Raw genomic sequence first — 18,207 nt, forward strand, 5'->3', positions numbered from 1 at the left:
ATTTATGTTTCCTGAACCAGTAGCCTGCAATGCATCCGTGGCACAACAGCTGTTTCTATAAAGTTGGACAGTTCAAATTTTGCAAGGACAGTCTGATGCTTCTGACTCACAGCCTGCAAGTATGTTTTTTATATTTAAAGAATTTGCTACTGATGATTCAAACACAAATGCAGACATGGTTTTATGTTTAAGCAGCGCGATATGCAACACAATACTTAAAAAGACTTTATAAGTCATTATAATCAGTAATTTTGTCCCAACTGAATGCAACAAATGCCTCGTTTGTAATAGTTTTTTTATTGGTTTTGTCTTGTCTAGTGATGTACGGATCGCGAACAAATCTTTCTATTCAACCGAATCTTCTTAGTGAACCGGTTGAACCAGTTCATCAAATCTAACTGAATCGTTTGAAACGGTTCGCGTCTCCAGTATGCACTCATCCACAAATTACTTAAGTTATTTGGTTTATAAACATGCCTTACACTCCCTCTCACGTGAAATAAACCAATATCACGAGTTATTCAGTTACTCCTAAGAGTACATTGACTAATCTGCTAAAAGAGAACCGATGATGGGATGTGCTCGAGCAGAGCAGCTGGACTGAGTCTTGTGCTGCTGGCCTGGGACACGCATCACAATATGTTAAGGGGCGTAACATTTCTGTCACACGCTTGAGGCATTCGGCCAATCACTACGCACTGGATAGCTGGCCAATCAGACCACACCTCACTTTTTCACAACAATGAGCTTTGTAAAAATCTATGCATTTCAGAAAAGTGGGAGCTAGAGGAAAAATAATAATCTACATTAAATGGAAAAATAATGTGTTTTTTTAACCTTAACCACTTGAGCTGTTATTTTGATTTTTTGAGAATTAGGCATATGCAATATTGGACCCACCAGTGGGTCCCCAGAGTTGATGTGGTTAAACCGCATAAACACATTGGATTACACCAAATACACAACATAATGTTATTTTTAGCAGCACCATATGACCCTTTTAATAGAATGAAGGGATTTTGTTGTGCTTGTTTGTGTTTGTGAGATGTAGTTTGGGATGTGTGTGATTTTATTTTTATTTATTTTTTTGGATTGTGAATTATTAAAATGTCTCCTCGATCAGCTTTTGAAGAAATATCGGTTGTCGGTTAAATGTTTCACACATGCTATTCTGACATGCACTTTTTCAGAGCATGTTCACATGAAGCGTGCACACACAAGCCTGAATGAGCTCTTTATGGAGCAGTTGCTTTAAAATAAATACATAATTAAATTAAATAATTGATGTATATAGTGTATATAGTGCTTTATTTAAAATTTTGTTCATTCAATTTCTTTACATTTAAGCTACTGCAATATAATGTACCTGAAAAAACAAGCACTGTTTGTTTTATTTGTATATAATGTGTATTTGTAATGTATATCTTTGTTCATATTTTCTAATAGGATAAAATAATGACACATTTTTTTATCTTTGCCTACTTTGGCCTAGCTGTCTGCCATTCTATTTTTATTTTACATTTTATTACCTTGAAAGGCTTTTTTTGTTTTTGTTTTGTGGGGGCGGGCTGTGATAATTTTTCTAAGGTTCTATAATAAAGAGTTAAAAAGAACAGAATTTATAAAAAAAAACATTTTGTGTTACAATATAGTACAATGCTAACCATTGGTTTGGGGTGAGTAATTTTTTTTTTCTTTTGAAATTAATACGTTTATTCAGAAGGGATGTGTTAAAGGAATAAAAAGTCATAGTAAAGGCTTGTAGTGTTAGAAAATATTTCTATTTTTAACAATTACTGTTTTTTTAAACTTTGTATTAATCAAAGAATCTATAAAAAATATATTAAGCAGCACAACAGTTTCAACACTGATAATAAATCATCATTTTAGAATGATTTCTGAAGATTATGTGACACTGAATATTGGAATAATGATGAGGAAAATTCAGCGTTGCGTCACAGAAATGCATTCTATTTTAAAGTATAGGTTACACTTTATTTTGATAGTCCACTACTAACTATAAGTAATTGTAACTACATGTTAACTACATATCAACTAAAACTCATTATTTGCATCTACATGTCTACTAGGGCTGTCAAAATGTCTGAAAATCTTTTAATTATATTCAAATTTAAAATGTATAATTTCAGTTAGGGTGAAGAGAAGGTTTTTTTCTTCTCTCCTGATGCTACAAGAAGACGAATCAAGCAAAATATTACTAATGAATGTTTAATAAAAATATTAGAATACATGACTGTTAAGTGAATAATATTTAATCAAATGTTTATAAACCGATTAGAATTAAGTTGCTTAAACAACTATAAATAAAACAGTGTCATGTATGCATGCATAGTTTAATACAAATCGTGGAAAGCCAATCACAAAGAGTACATTTTACATTTAAAAACATGGGAGCCATTGGGATGGGGAAAAATCCAACAAAAATTCTCGAGATATGTTTTTAAAAAGTTGAACATACATTAATTTTACATGGCTTTCTAAACATCTGGCTCTCTTGTGCTAGATGCGAGTCAAACGGTGTCCCTCTAGAAAATATGCATTCTGTGTGAACGGCTTGGTTTCAGTGTTGATGTAAACAACATCTTCTCCAAATTGTTGTTCTCTTTTTCCACAATATTTTGAAAGAACATCACAGCAGCTTTAACTGGATAGGCTAACAAGAAACTTACACTGTCATCGCATCTCGTGCACCACTGATAAAGGCCAAAATATACTTGGGCCATCCGCATCCACGCACCGTCTACATTATGTAATTTTCGTCATCAAGAGGGCTCACGGACAACCATGCACCCCGCCTGCATGCAGGCAATTTTTTAGATTAGACTGCATGTACAACAGCGCAAGCACGAGGTGAATGATGAGACAGAAGTGGTACTGTGTGTCAAGCTCGTCCGCCTTTTGAAAGTTGTGAGGACGCAAGACGGAATGGAGCACGGAATGTGAAGTATACCCGGGTCTGGCCTTAAAGCAGCCTCCTTAATGCACACCTAAAATTCGAATGCAACGCTTTTGCATTCGGATGTGGATTTCTATTTTAACTTCGACGAATATTCAAAATTTGAATCTTTTTGACAGCCCTAATGTCTACTAACTCCCTGAGTAGACTGTTAGGGTAGGTTTAAGGTTAGTTGGATTAGCTGACAAAGAAAGTGTTAGAATATATTAAGCAGACAGTCTACTAATAGTCTACTAACTGCTAGTTGACATGTAGTTGCAAAGTTACTGTTATCAGTATGTCTAAAGTGGACTATCGAAATAAAGTGTTACCAAATAGAAAACCAATATTAGAAATTACAATAAGATTTCACAATGTTAGTGTTTTGTTGTTTTGATTAAATAAATATACACAGCCTTGATGAGTGTAAGAGACTCTCTTAAAAACAAAAATAATCGTATTGATCCTACCTTGTTGTGAGATGGAAGTAAACTGTTCTTAATTCCTTCCTTTTCCAGTCCTGTGTACAGCCTGAAATTCAGACCACACAATAAGAGCAGGAAGAGCTGAGCTTGACCGCCTGTTATATAGAGCAAAGAAATGAAGTGGGTGTGTATGTTTGTTTTGTTCAGTGCATGATGGTCTCTACCAAAGGTCATGGCTGTTGAGGCAAGTGTCTGTGTCCATGCTGTTTATGTAAGCCATGACAACATTTTTTTCCATTCGTGATGTGAGCGTGACCTTATCTACCTGAAATACTATTAATGGCCACTTTATCACCACTGGATTTAGCTGTCAAAAAAACAGAGCTGTCTTGTGAATTCCACATCTGTTGTTGAAAAAAAAAACATTATGAAAGATATTTTCTGTTCCAAAATAAATTGCATGTACTTTTTCAAAATGCTTAAATGAAGCATTTTATAAGTCTTTTTCTTTTCTTTTAGTTTTATATGTTTCAGATGCAATAAAAATCTTTTAATTTTATTTATTTATACTGTCGGATGTAGAAATTAATTCAATTCAAGTTTATTTGTATACCGCTTTTTACGATACAAATCAATGCAATTCACAGAAAATTAAGTTTCTACAATATTTAGTAGTAGCTTATCAGTGGTAACTGTCAGTTGATGTGCATATGACAGAAATTTTCAGAAAAACTAATACAAGACATAGTCAACCAGACAATGAACACTATAAACAGCAATTATTATATGATGCAGTCACAACTGCAGCAATATTTGTTAGTTCTGTATGTCGTTTCAGGGTTAGCATCATCTGAGGTCCTCTGTGGGGTTAGCATCATGTCTGCTCAGGTGTTCTGGATCCAGACTGGAGCTTGTGTAAATCCTAGTTACCACGGGATGAAGATCCCAGCAAAAAACCCAAGCTACAGAATAATAATGCGCTTTTCATCAAATACAACTGCAGTCCAAATTATGAGATGCATTATTTTAATTCTTGGCAAAAGAGATGTGTTTTTAATCTAGATTTAAACAGAGAGAGTGTCTCTGGACCCCGAACATTATCAGGAAGGCTATTCCAGAGTTTGGGAACCAAATGCGAAAAAGCTCTACCTCCTTTAGTGGACTTTGCTATCCTAGGAACTACCAAATGTCCAGTGTTTTGTGTCCTTAGGGAGCATGATGGATTGTACCGTGGTATAAGGCAAGTTAGATATGCAGGAGCTTAACCATTTAGTGCCTTATAGGTACATGATAATATTTTGTAACTGATATGGAACTTAATATGTAGCCAGTGCAGAGACTTTAAAATTTGGGTAATATGATCATATTTTCTTGACCTGGTAAAGACTCTAGCTGCTTCATTTTGGACTGTAGCTTTGGATCTGTAGCTTGTTTATTGAAAATGCAGGACAACCACCTAGCATTGCATTGCAATAGTCCAATCTAGAGGTCATGAATGCTTGAACTAGCTTTTCTGCATCAGAAACAGGTAACATGTTTTGTAGCTTGGCAATGCTTCTAAGATGGAAGAATGCAGTTTTTCAAAAGACAAGTTGCTGTCTAATATAACACCCAGATTTTTGACTGTAGAGGAAGTAACAGTACATCCGTCTAGTTGCAAATTGTAATCTACGAGATTCTGTGTACTGTTTTTTTGGTCCAATAAGTAATATCTCTGTCTTATCCGAATTTAATAGGAGAAAATTATTGGTCATCCAATCCTTTACGTTTCATCTGGTCTCGTTGAGATATATTGTTGAGTATGATCAGCATAACAGTGAAAACTAATCCTGTATTTTCTAATTATATTACCATGGGGCAACATGTATATTGAAAATAGTGTCACCGGGTGACTATTCCGAGCGGAACTTTTTTTTTTTTCCCGGCGGAACTGGAGTGTGGGAAATATTTCCGCCCAGACTAATTTAAGTGAAACACGAGTTCTGTTCCGTTTGGCCAAGGCGGGGAAATTATCCCAGATACACGGCAGGTGTGGGAAGAGGACGTGTCGAATACCGATTGGAGGATCGGGAAGGAAGCAGAGATATAAAAGGGGCTGGTTTATGAACAGGAAGAGAAGTTTTTAGTTCTGCTGTTGTTCCACACGATACGGAAGTGGCTGGTGTGGCGTGGATGTTGTGATTTACGGGCTGCAACGGAGAATCCAAGGAAAGTGGATATTGGAAGTGCGGAGGAAGATAAGTGCTCAACCTTTTTGTATGTTGTGTTTACATCTTATTGTGGATTGGGTTGAAGGAGCGATCCTATGTTTGGAAGGCCCCTGGGTGAAGGAGATCATTGAATTCGTATTGGGAGAGGACAACATTGTGTACTGGCGGGTGAAAACTTTATGAACATTCCTTGTATATTGTGGAGAGTAGATGACGGATGTGGAGGGAGACTAACTGCCTTTAAGAAAAAGTTCCGACTGCATATTTCCCCGTAGCAGTGGGTAATCCCCCCCCCTCTCGTGTTGATCTAATAATCCTCAGTGCTCGTGTGTTTGCTCAGGGTTGATAGTAGTGCCTTGTGTTGGAGATCGCTGGGAAAGACTGAGAGACTCCGGTGTACGATATATACGCCTGCCGTGGTCTGCCCCTTGCCTTCGTCCACCTGACACGCCCCGCCAGGACTCTGAGCCCGAAACGGGAATACACCACGGATCTTCTTTCACTGAGTGTGTGGAGTGCGGTGAGTGCTGCTATATTGAAGTGTACACACGAGAAGAATTGTAGTGCCTTTGTGGTGTGTGGTGTTTGTCCGTGGCTGTGTCCCCGGTCGTAGGAAGAGATCTGACGGAGGGGAGCAGTGTATTGGTGGCGACCACAGTCTTTACCTTAAGTAAGCTGGAGCTTTGACGTGTTGGAGGCGCCTCTGGAGGAGGTTGGATGACGTCGCCCATGCAGCGATCTCTGTAAGCTTTTAAATCAAAGCCTTACCCTTGCATCCACGTGACGTTGTGTCATTTGCCTTGTCAGCAACCACCGGCCTTGTGCGTGTCGTCTGTGCTGTCTCTCCGACGAGGGAAGCGAAGGACAACAGCTGATCCTCCCCCGTGTGCCCTCCTGCCAAGCTGGGCGGGAAGCCCAGTATTGTTTGCAGTCTCACCTGTAAGGCCCACCAGCCGCCAGTCATCGACCAAACCCGTATCTGCTTGGAATATCGACCTCTGAATATCTTCAGTGGTGAGTAGCCAGTTAAAAGCCCAGTCCTGTGAATACTCACCTGTGTATTGAACTCTGTACTTACCTGAGAGCTAGAACCCCTGCACGCTAACAGCTCAGCCCTGTGAATACTCACCTGTGTATTGAACTCTGTACTTACCTGAGAGCTAGAAATCCCTGTATGCTAACAGCCCAGCCCTGTGAAAACTCACCTGTGTATTTAACTTTGTACTTACCTGAGAGCTAGAACCCCTGCACGCCATAAGCTCAGCCCTGTGAATACCCACTTGTATGGAACTCTGTACTTACCTGGGAGCTAGAACCCCTGCACGCTAACAGCCCAGCCCTGTGAATACTCACCTGTGTATTGAACTCTGTACTTACCTGAGAGCTAGAACCCCTGCACGCCAACAGCTCAGCCCTGTGAATAGCCACTTGTATGGAACTCCGTACTTACCTGGGAGCTAGAACCCCTGCACGCTAACAGCCCAGCACTGTGAATACTCACCTGTGTATTGAACTCTGTACTAACCTGAGATCTAGAAACCCCTGTATGCTAACAGCCCAGCCCTGTGAATACTCACCTGTGTATTGAACTCCGTACTTACCTGAGAGCTAGAACCCCTGCACGCCAACAGCTCAGCCCTGTGAATACCCACTTGTATTGAACTCTGTACTTACCTGAGAGCTAGAAACCCCTGCATGCTAACAGCCCAGCCCTGCGAATACTCATCTGTGTATTGAACTCTGTACTTACCTGAGAGCTAGAAACCCCTGTATGCTAACAGCCCAGCCCTGTGAAAACTCACCTGTGTATTGAACTTTGTACTTACCTGAGAGCTAGAACCCCTGCACGCCAACAGCTCAGCCCTGTGAATACCCACTTGTATTGAACTCTGTACTTACCTGGGAGCTAGAACCCCTGCACGCTAACAGCCCAGCCCTGTGAATATTCACCTGTGTATGAATTCTGTACTTACCTGTGAGCTAGAACCCCTGCACGCTAACAGCCCAGCCCTGTGAATACTCACCTGTGTATTGAACTTTAAACTTACCTGGAGTGGAGTCGGCTGGAAATTAAGGGCTGAAGTGGAGTGTCGTCGAGGAAGGGCTGAAGAGTAGTGCTATCGAGGACTGGAATCTGTATCTGTGGACAAAAATAGTTTGAGTCATCAGTAGTTTTAAAGTTTCCTCTCCCCTTTTCCCCAAACTTTTAAATAAATAAAATTGTTAAATTTTAATCTTGGTTGTCTGTCCGTTGATTGGGGTGTTGTGGGACCTCCTCGAGGTGGAAGTTAGAGGGAGGAGCGAGACCCGTTAAATTGGTTGTCCGCTCTGACCTGCGACAATAGCAGAGGACCTTGATACTTGTGGCACTCCATATTTTATTGGTGATAAATTAGATCACTCCCCATTTAAAAAAATAAACTGGTAGTGATCAGACAGGTAGGCTGATAATTATAAGTGTATCTTGACAACTATTGGATCTTTCTTTCTTTTTTACTTAGATTTTTTTTTGTGAATTGTTTTTTTTAGTTTTATTATGTTTTTATCGTGTGTGTGTGTGTATCTGCACAAGTTAAGAGTGCATTATAATTGTTTTTTTTTTGTTAACATTTTGAAAACTTCATTAAAAACATGGGTTTATTTTGCTGTTTGAGTAAAATGCACTTGAAACAAAGTATTGCAAAACAAATATGAACTTCTTGTGCCCAGGTTAAAGTTACTTGTTTTCTTTTTTAATTTTACTTAAGAAGATTTTGCTGCCTGCCCTGAAGTGACCATGGAGGTCGTTCCCCTGTCGCTGTTGCTCACGGTGCTGGGGGTGGCCTTGTGGTGTGTGTGGGCAGCACACACCGTTCCTAAGCCCCCTGATTATCCTGAACTCCCACCAAGCCTCCCTCTCCCACCACCTCTTGGGAGTCCCTCAGCTCACCCCCAGCCCACCATCTGTGTGGTGTGATCACCGTGGGTCTGCCAGTCTCCATCGGTGTCGTGACTGGAGGATCCTTTGTCTCTGCCTCAAGCCTCAAGCCCAGTCCCGGACTCCGCTTTGGCCCTTTGACACAGTGGCTCCACCCTCCTCTCTGCTGTGGCCTGTCAGTCAACCAGCTCTTTTGGGCTCCCTCGTCCCTCTGGCTCCCCCTTGGTCAGTCATCAACATCTACAGACTATGGAGTCCACTCCTCTGGGTACACTTCGTCTCTCTGTCTCTGTCAGGCTTTTCCTTCCCTCTGGCTCAACCTTGGTCATCTGTTGCTCCGGCTCCACCATGGCCTTTCGGATCCCTGCCGCCACCTCGGTCACTGGAGGATGAACAGAGGGCTTAGAAACAGTGTGTGCTGCCCACACACACCACAATGCCACTCCCAGTACCGCGAGCCTTGGCTCATCGGCTCTCCACCTCCGCCTTGGGCCCCACCACTTCCAAGTCCCTCATGTCCTCTCCCTGGCTCCTCCCTCTGTCTGACCCGCCTTGGCTCCATCCTGGCTCCTCCCTCCATCATCTCCACCCTGGACTCTGTTTGTTGTCAGCCTGCCGGCCGCGGCTCGATCGAACACTCTTTTCATTTCTTCGGAGAGGGCGTGGAACGAGGTGCAACACTGATGTCGATTCTCCCACACCGCCATCCCACATAAGATCGCGCGTCCGGTGTTCACAATACTCTCCTGCTGCTGAGCCATGCGGTTGATGCTGTGATGGATGAATTCCGAGAGTGAAGTGGTGCTCGCTGCTTCCATGTTGGGTGAGAGCGTTCTGTAGCGACGGGGTGAAAGGAGTGGCAGGAAGCAAGTGCGAGTTAACATGGTTTAATGAGGAAAATGATACAGGACAACAACAAGAGACAAAGATGATGCTGAAGGGAATACACAGTCCAGGATGGTGCAGGTGAGTGAAGGATCCGGATGGCGGAGATGAGTTGGCAGCAGGAGAGGGTGACACAGGAACTGCGGGGAAGTGAGCCGAAGGTAAGTGATGTTGCTGTTGGTGATGTGCGGAGAGTGGACGGGGTTCCGGGGAGACATGGACATCCAATGCAGAAACACACAAGAAAGCAAACATAAGTCGAGGTACATGAAACAAAGCTTTCACAAACACAAGACGCTAGACAAGCCAATATATAGGGATGAGTAATGAGTGACAGCTGTTGCTGATGACAATTAGCGGAGACGCCCATAAACTATTCAGTGCTGACGCGTAACACACAGACTTCACCCACAGAGTGCAAAACCCTGAGATTTACATAATAGGAATAGTCTATATTGGCCTACACTAAATGTATTTCACTTAAATCATTGACAGATTAACAAAACGAAAGAGAAAAAAGTGATGAGTTTCAGTTTATTGTGACACATTCCAAAATTCTCGACAAGGAAAATGAGAATGCAGAAAATAGTTTTCTTTATTTGGCAAAAGCTTTAGATCTTTATTTATTTTACAGTTTACTTATTTTGCAATCTTGACAGTTTTGAATGATGTATTGCTTTGATCTGTATAACCAACCAGCATTGGTATGACCATATCGCGCCGTCGCTTCATGCGCACACAGACACAACATATTTTGCGACATTGCAAGATTTATTTTCATTGATCATTATCAAAATAAAATACAGGTAAAGAAACATAAAAATTTGCATTGCTCTGTTGTACAATCTGTTGTGTTCAGCTTGACCAGCAACATGCTGTGCTGACATAGCTGATATGAAGTATTCACTTTAAATTAATTTGTATTTGTATTTACAGTTTTATAACCCAAAACCATAGCCTTAACTAAGGAAACTAATAACTGTTTATAATAGATACCATATGTACAGTACACACACACACACACACACACACACACACACACTTATATATATATATATATATATGGTGTTTATAATGTTTGTAACAGTTTGCTTTACCAGTATTTTAGCACATTATTTCTGAATGTATCCAAATAATAAAAATGCGACTTGAGCTTTTAACAATTCTGCAAACATTTCTTAAAAAATATGTTTGTCAGTGTTGTGGATTTATTTGTTTTACCCCAGTCTTAGTTTCTGTTTTCCTTATTTGGTCATGTTTCCTGTTCCTGTCCTCAGTTCCATTAGTTCCAGGTGTTCTCCATTTAGTTAATTTGGTTCCAGCCATGTCCCATCAGTGTCTGTTTATTTAAATAGTGTTCTCTGGGTGGAGTTCTCTGTCGGGAAACCGCTCGAAACGGAACTTTGAGAGATGCAGGCGGTTGGCAACACCTGGTCTGTGAATGGTCAGGGGTCAGGAAGTGACGGATCAGGAAGTGAGGATGGGGAAATGGAAGTTGGAACGGGAATTTGGAAGAATGGAAAGTAGTAAAGAAAAAGCGGAAAAATAAAGATAGAGACGAATCGGATGGTAATGACATTGAAATTGGAAAAAAAAACGGTGAAAAGGAGTGAAGATGAGTACAAGGTATTTATCAAACTGTTGCAAGAGGGGACTAATTTTGATGAATGGAGCCCAATCAAACTAACCAAAACTCTACATAAAGATATGGGGGAGGTAAGGAGCGCTAAAAAATTGAGAAATGGTTCTTTACTGGTAATATGTAAAAATGTGGAACAACAACAGAAAGCAATAAAGATGAATAAACTTAATGGACTGCGAGTGAAGTGTTCAATTGTGTATGACAAGAAGCTTGTTAGAGGTGTAATAACAGGGATTCCTCTGAGTGAGTCAGTGGATTCAGTGAAAGAAGGGATAAAAAATGTTAAGATCAGGGAAGCAAAACGACTAAAAATAAGAAGGAATGGAAATGTATGTGACAGTCTTTCAATCTTGTTAACGTTTGAAGAAGGAAACCTCCCAGGAAAGGTTTTTATCGGTTACATGAGTTACGATGCCAGGGTTTACATTCCACCACCACTGCGGTGTTTTAAATGCCAACGATATGGACATGTAGCTTCTATATGTAAGGGGAAACAAAGATGTAGCAAATGCAGTGGGGAACACGAATATGGAAAATGTGAAGAGGGGGCAAAGTTAAAATGTTGTAATTGTGGAGGAGAACACAGCGCAGCTTATGGGGGATGTGAGGCTAACAAAAGAATGCAGGAGGTACAGCGAGTTAAAGTAATCCAAGGAGTGTCATTTGCAGAAGCAACTAAGAAAGTCCCAAAGGGTGTGCCAGTAGAACTAATAAAGGAAAAGACTAAAGCTGTTAGGGAATGTGCAAAGTGTGATCAATTAAAAGAAGATACGCTGATTGTGAGTAAAAGTGATTTTGTACTCTTCATGGCTGAGATAATCAATTGTTCGGCACAGACCAGGAGTAGGACTGAAAGAATTCAAATAATTAAGTCAGCCGAAAAATACTTGGATGTAAAGGGAATGAATTCAGAAAGAGTTAGAGACAATCTTAAGGATGAAGAACAACAATCACAGACATGGGATGGGGCTGTATAATGGTTTTTATTATTCTCCAGTGGAATGCTAGGAGTTTAAGTGCAAACGGTCAAGAATTTAAGAAATATGTCGAAAGTTTAAAAGAAAAACCTAATATAATTTGTGTACAAGAAACATGGCTAGTGCCTAGGTTGGATTTTGTAATTAAAGGATATAATTCGGTAAGAAAGGATAGGGAAGTAGGTAAAGGAGGAGGAGTTGTAATTTTTATACAAAGGGCAATTCAATATAAAGAGATTAAGAAGGGGAATGAATTGGAATATATTGCTATTGAAGTAAGGTCAAGTGAGGATAAAATGATAATTATAAACTATTATAATCCATGCAGACAAGTGGAGATAAAGCAACTGGAGGATATTTGGAAGGATTTGACAGGGAGAATTATCTGGTGTGGGGATTTTAATGCACACAGTACATTATGGGGAGAGAAGGATGATGTGAACGGGAATGTAATTGAAGAATTTATGGAAGAGAAAGAGTTAGTATGTCTGAATGATGGGTCTGGCACCAGAATAGATGTGGCAAGAGGAACAGAGTCAGTAATAGATCTTACTATTGTTACAAAAAACATTGCAGATAAATGTGATTGGGAGGTACTGAAAGGAAGTACAGTAGGGAGTGATCACTATCCTATTAGAATTCAGATAGGAGTGGAAGTAGGGATTGAACATGGAGTAAGAGAAGAGAGATGGATTTTAGAAAAAGCAGATTGGGATAAGTATAGAGAAGTGAGCAATAAATTAATACAATCTGTTGATAAAAATCAAGGTATTGAGGAATTATGTTGTAAAATTAGTAGTCAAAGTCAAAGTCACCTTTATTTATATAGCGCTTTAAACAAAATACATTGCGTCAAAGCAACTGAACAACATTCATTAGGAAAACAGTGTCAATAATGAAAAAATGATAGTTAAAGGCAGTTCATTATTGAATTCAGTGATGTCATCTCTGTTCAATTAAATAGTGTCTGTGCATTTATTTGCAATCAAGTCAACGATATCGCTGTAGATGAAGTGTCCCCAACTAAGCAAGCCAGAGGTGACAGCGGCAAGGAACCGAAACTCCATCGGTGACAGAATGGAGAAAAAACCTTGGGAGAAACCAGGCTCAGTTGGGGGGCCAGTTCTCCTCTGACCAGACGAAACCAGTAGTTCAATTCCAGGCTGCAGCAAAGTCAGATTGTGCAGAAGAATCATCTGTTTCCTGTGGTCTTGTCCTGGTGCTCCTCTGAGACAAGGTCTTTACAGGGGATCTGTATCTGGGGCTCTAGTTGTCCTGGTCTCCGCTGTCTTTCAGGGATGTAGAGGTCCTTTCTAGGTGCTGGTCCACCATCTGATCTGGATACATACTGGATCTGGTGGCTACTGTGTCCTCGGAATGAGAGGAAAATAGACTAATATTAGCATAGATGCGATTCTCCTAATCATGTAGCAAGTACATCAGGTGTAATGGGAAGTGCTCCCAGTTCCTGTTTACCTAATTAATGCAGCCTAACAATCCATTAACTGATTTGGATATTAGAAGCATATTAGTGTGTTATGTGTAAGCCAGGTTAAAGAGATGGGTCTTTAATATAGATTTAAACTGCAAGAGTGTGTCTGCCTCCCGAACAGAGGTGGGTAGAGTACCAAAAAACTGTACTCAAGTAAAAGTAAAAGTACTTATAGAAATATTTACTCAAGTAAAAGTACTAGTCTGAATAGTTACTTGAGTAAGAGTAAAAATGTATCGGATAAAAAAAATCTACTCAAGTAGGTCATATATACTGAGCTTATTTTTATTTAGATATATAGATAAAATGTATGTGTGTGTGTGTGTGTGTGTGTGTGTATATAAATATATATATATATTTCATCAGCCTTTACTCAAGTCTTCAATGTCACATGATCCTTCAGAAATCATTCCAATATGTTGATTTACTATCAATGATGTTCTTTTTATCATAATCCTAAATAAAATGTCACAGGTTCCAAAAAAATATTAAGCAGCAAACCTGTTTCCATCACTGGTAATAAATCAATACATTAGAATTATATTATGAAGGATCATAACTCTGAAAACTGGAGTAACAGCTGATGGAAATTCGGATTTGCATCACGAAATAAATTATATTTTAAAGTATGTATTATATATGTATAAATAACCTCTGACACAGAGAAGAGAGAGAACTCCTCACATGACCGTTAAGTTACAGAACATCTGTCTGTTTACTTAAGTAACAGATATAGGTGTCGTGCCATAATATATTTTTAATATGACTGACTTTATATTAAATGTGAATTTAACATTCAAAGTCAATGTGATATAAAAACTGCTATTAATCTTTCATTGTTCATAAAGAGAGCAAATAACATTTACATTATCAAAAATCATTTTCACTGACAGTCTAGAATTCAGTCACTCTCAAAAACTCCCATTAAAATCACTGAAACTCTTAACACTGTGAAATCAATATCTTATTTACAGATTCGTACACACATCTGCACTTTGTTGTTTCTGACGAGAGAATTTGTCAGAAAGAGGTATTCAGTCAGTGAGCGAGTAAAGGAAGAACCGGAATTTTAAACTCATCTGAACGACTCTGATTGGCCATTGCATTCATAAGCTCAACAGAATTGTGTGTGATTGGTTATAATGAGCAGTGATGTAAAAACGCGTCTGGCTCAGCGCCAGCAAGCGATCATAGATCTGAATTTAGCAGCTGATGATATGACCCGCTGAACGTTCTCACGCCGGTGTGATTGTATTAATATTAATAAAATATTAATTGGCTATTTTTTGTCTTTTGGAAGCTGCATTCAACTTGGTTCCCTTCAGTTATAAGTCACACGTACCATAAAGTAATGTCACAGGTATCAAGTACTGTAATCAAATGTAGCCCAAGTTATTACCTGTTGAACAGTAGACAGAACACGCGGTGTTCAACTAATAAAGATCTTCATCGCTAGCAAATAGCCTTTGCAGATTTGCTTTCAATTCAATGCAGTTCCATAGCCACATTTTCAACACTATTGATGTTAAACGTTACAACTCTGAGTGAACCGCTTCAGACGCTCAGCGCGTGCAGCTGGGGAATTGAACTAATCATTCAAACTGATTCATGAACCAATTCACTCGTTTGCCAACTGGTTTGATCAAGTAAGAGTAAAAGTACCCATCTTTAAATATACTCAAAAAAGTATTAGTTACCCAAAATATTTACTCAAGTAAATGTAACGAAGTAAATGTAACTCGTTACTACCCACCTCTGCTCCCGAACAATGTTAGGTAGGTTATTCCAGAGTTTAGGCACCAAATAGGAAAAGGAGCTGCCGCCCGCAGTTGATTTTGATATTCTAGGTATTATCAAATTGCCTGAGTTTTGAGAACGTAGCGGACGTGGAGGATTATAATGTAAAAGGAGCTCAGTCAAATGCTGAGGTGCTAAACCATTCAGGGCTTTATAAGTAATAAGCAATATTTTAACATCTATACGATGTTTGATAAGGAGCTAGTGCAGTGTTGAGAGGACCAGGCTAATATGGTCATACTTCCTGGTTCTAGTAAGAACTCTTGCTGCTGCATTTTGGACTAGCTGTAGTTTGTTTACGAAGTGTGCAGAACAACCACCCAATAAAGCATTACAATAATCTAACCTTGAGGTCATAAATGCATGGATTAACATTTCTGCATTTGACATTGAGAGCATAGGCCGTATTTTAGATATAAAATGCAGTTTTACAAATGCTAGAAACGTGGCTTTCTAAGGAAAGATTGCTATCAAATAGCACACCTAAGTTCCTAACTGATGACGAAGAATTGACAGAGCAGCCATCAAGTCTTAGTGTTCTAGGTTATTACATGCATGAGTTTTTAGGTCCTATAATTAACACCTCTTTTTTTTCTGAATTTAGAAATGATTGCAGTCATATAAGTAAGATTAAAACCATGGTAATGCACTTCCATTTATGCCAACAAAGTTTTCTAGTCTATGCAAAATAATGTTGTGGTCAATAGTGTCAAACGCAGCAATAAGATCCAATAGCACTAATCGAGAGATACAACCACGATCAGATGATAAGAGCAGGTTATTTGTAACTCTAAGGAGAGCAGTCTCAGTACTATGATCTAAATCCTGACTGGAAATCCTCACAGATACAATTTTCCTCTAAGAAGGAATATAATTGTGAGAATACTACCTTTTCTAGTATATTGGACAGAAAAGGGAGATTCCAGATCGGTCTATAATTAGCTAGTTCTTTGCGGTCAAGTTGTGTGTTTTTTTTTTCTTCTTTTTTTTTGAGAGGTTTAATAACAGCCAGTTTGAACATTTTGGGGACATGTTCTAATGACAATGAGGAATTAATAATAGTCAGAAGAGGATCTATGACTTCTGGAAGCACCTCTTTTAGGAGCTTAGATGGTATATGGTCTAACATGTTGTTGGTTTAGATGATTTAACAAGTTTATACAATTCTTCCTCTCCTATAGTAGAGAAAGAGTGGAACTGTTCTTCAGGGAGTCTATAGTGCACTGTCTGATGCAATGCTGACAGCTGAATGGTTACGATTTTATCTCTTATAGTATCAATTTTAAAAGTAAAGTAGTTCATCATTACTGCTGTGATGTTGGGAAATGTCAACACTTGAGGCTTTATTTTTCATTAATTTAGCCACTGTATTGAATAAATACCTGGGGTTATGTTTGTTTCCTTCTAAAAGAGAAGAAAAGTAATCGGATCTAGCAGTTTTTAATACTTTTCTGTAGGATAGGTTACCTTCCCGCCAAGCAATACGAAATACTTCTAGTTTTGTTTTCCTCCAGCTGTGCTCCAGAGTGGAGAAGTTATGCTCAGCCAGGGGATGCAGATAGAGGAAATAAAGACGTTTCAGAAGATTTATGATTATTGAAAAGAGAAAATTGGTGACCTCTATTGCTGGAGTTATTAATGGTACAGCAGGGATTGAATCAGAAACTCAAAATAATACAGGTAGTTGTAATTGTGGGCTTGACCTGGGAAGAAGTTATGGATGAACTTCAGATAAGGTGTATTTGAAAGCTGTTATTTAAACTTCTTAAGAGAATGCATAATTATAATCCCTTAATATTATACAAGTCAAAGTCAAAGCCACCTTTATTTATATAGCGCTTTAAACAAAATACATTGCGTCAAAGCAACTGAACAACATTCATTAGGAAAACAGTGTGTCAATAATGCAAAATGATAGTTAAAGGCAGTTCATCATTGAATTCAGTTATGTCATCTCTGTTCAGTTAAATAGTGTCTGTGCATTTATTTGCAATCAAGTCAACGATATCGCTGTAGATGAAGTGACCCCAACTAAGCAAGCCAGAGGCGACAGCGGCAAGGAACCAAAACTCCATCGGTGACAGAATGTAGAAAAAAACCTTGGGAGAAACCAGGCTCAGTTGGGGGCCAGTTCTCCTCTGACCAGACGAAACCAGTAGTTCAATTCCAGGCTGCAGCAAAGTCAGATTGTGCAGAAGAATCATCTGTTTCCTGTGGTCTTGTCCTGGTGCTCCTCTGAGACAAGGTCTTTACAGGGGATCTGTATCTGGGGCTCTAGTTGTCCTGGTCTCTGCTGTCTTTCAGGGATGTAGAGGTCCTTTCTAGGTGCTGATCCAGCATCTGGTCTGGATACGTACTGGATCCGGGTGACTGCAGTGACCCTCTGATCTGGACACAGACTGGATCTGGTGGCTACGGTGACCTCGGAATAAGAGAGAAAGAGACTAATATTAGCGTAGATGCCATTCTTCTAATGATGTAGCAAGTACATAGGGTGTTATGGGAAGTGTTTCGGGTTCCGGTTTACCTAATTAATGCAGCCTAAAAATCCTTTAATGGATTTGGATATTAAAAGCATATTAGTATGTTATGTGTATGCCAGGTTAAAGAGATGGCTCTTTAATCTAGATTTAAACTGCAAGAGTGTTTCTGCCCCCCGAACAATGTTAGGTAGGTTATACAAGAAAGCTCAAGCAGTGGTAAGAAGAACTATAAGGCAAGCTAAAAGAAATAGCTGGCAAAGCTTTTTTAGTGAGAACAATGCCAGTGGGTGACGTGTGTAGTATGATAAAAAGAATGGGAGGCTACAAAAGAGATTGGGTATATCCAGTATTAGAAGCAGAAAGGGAAATTGCAGTAACCAGAAATGTTGGTAAAAACATTTGTACAGATCCATGGGTCAGGGA

The 18,207-nt window shown here is 39.4% G+C and overlaps 1 protein-coding gene across 2 annotated transcripts in view; it reads right to left on the reverse strand.

The window, feature by feature from the left end:
• The window catches only part of LOC132104571 (sucrase-isomaltase, intestinal-like), a 75,622-nt gene extending 72,087 nt beyond the window's left edge, over positions 1-3,535 (reverse strand). For both annotated transcript variants that reach the window (XM_059510138.1, XM_059510137.1), the window contains exon 1: positions 3,427-3,535. The gene's annotated coding sequence lies outside the window, so the exon portion shown is untranslated. The remainder of the gene's footprint in view (positions 1-3,426) is intronic.
• Positions 3,536-18,207: the final 14,672 nt, after the last annotated feature.

This window comes from Carassius carassius, chromosome 25 (genome assembly GCF_963082965.1).
Source record: "Carassius carassius chromosome 25, fCarCar2.1, whole genome shotgun sequence".
Classification (NCBI taxonomy): Eukaryota; Metazoa; Chordata; class Actinopteri; order Cypriniformes; family Cyprinidae; genus Carassius; species Carassius carassius.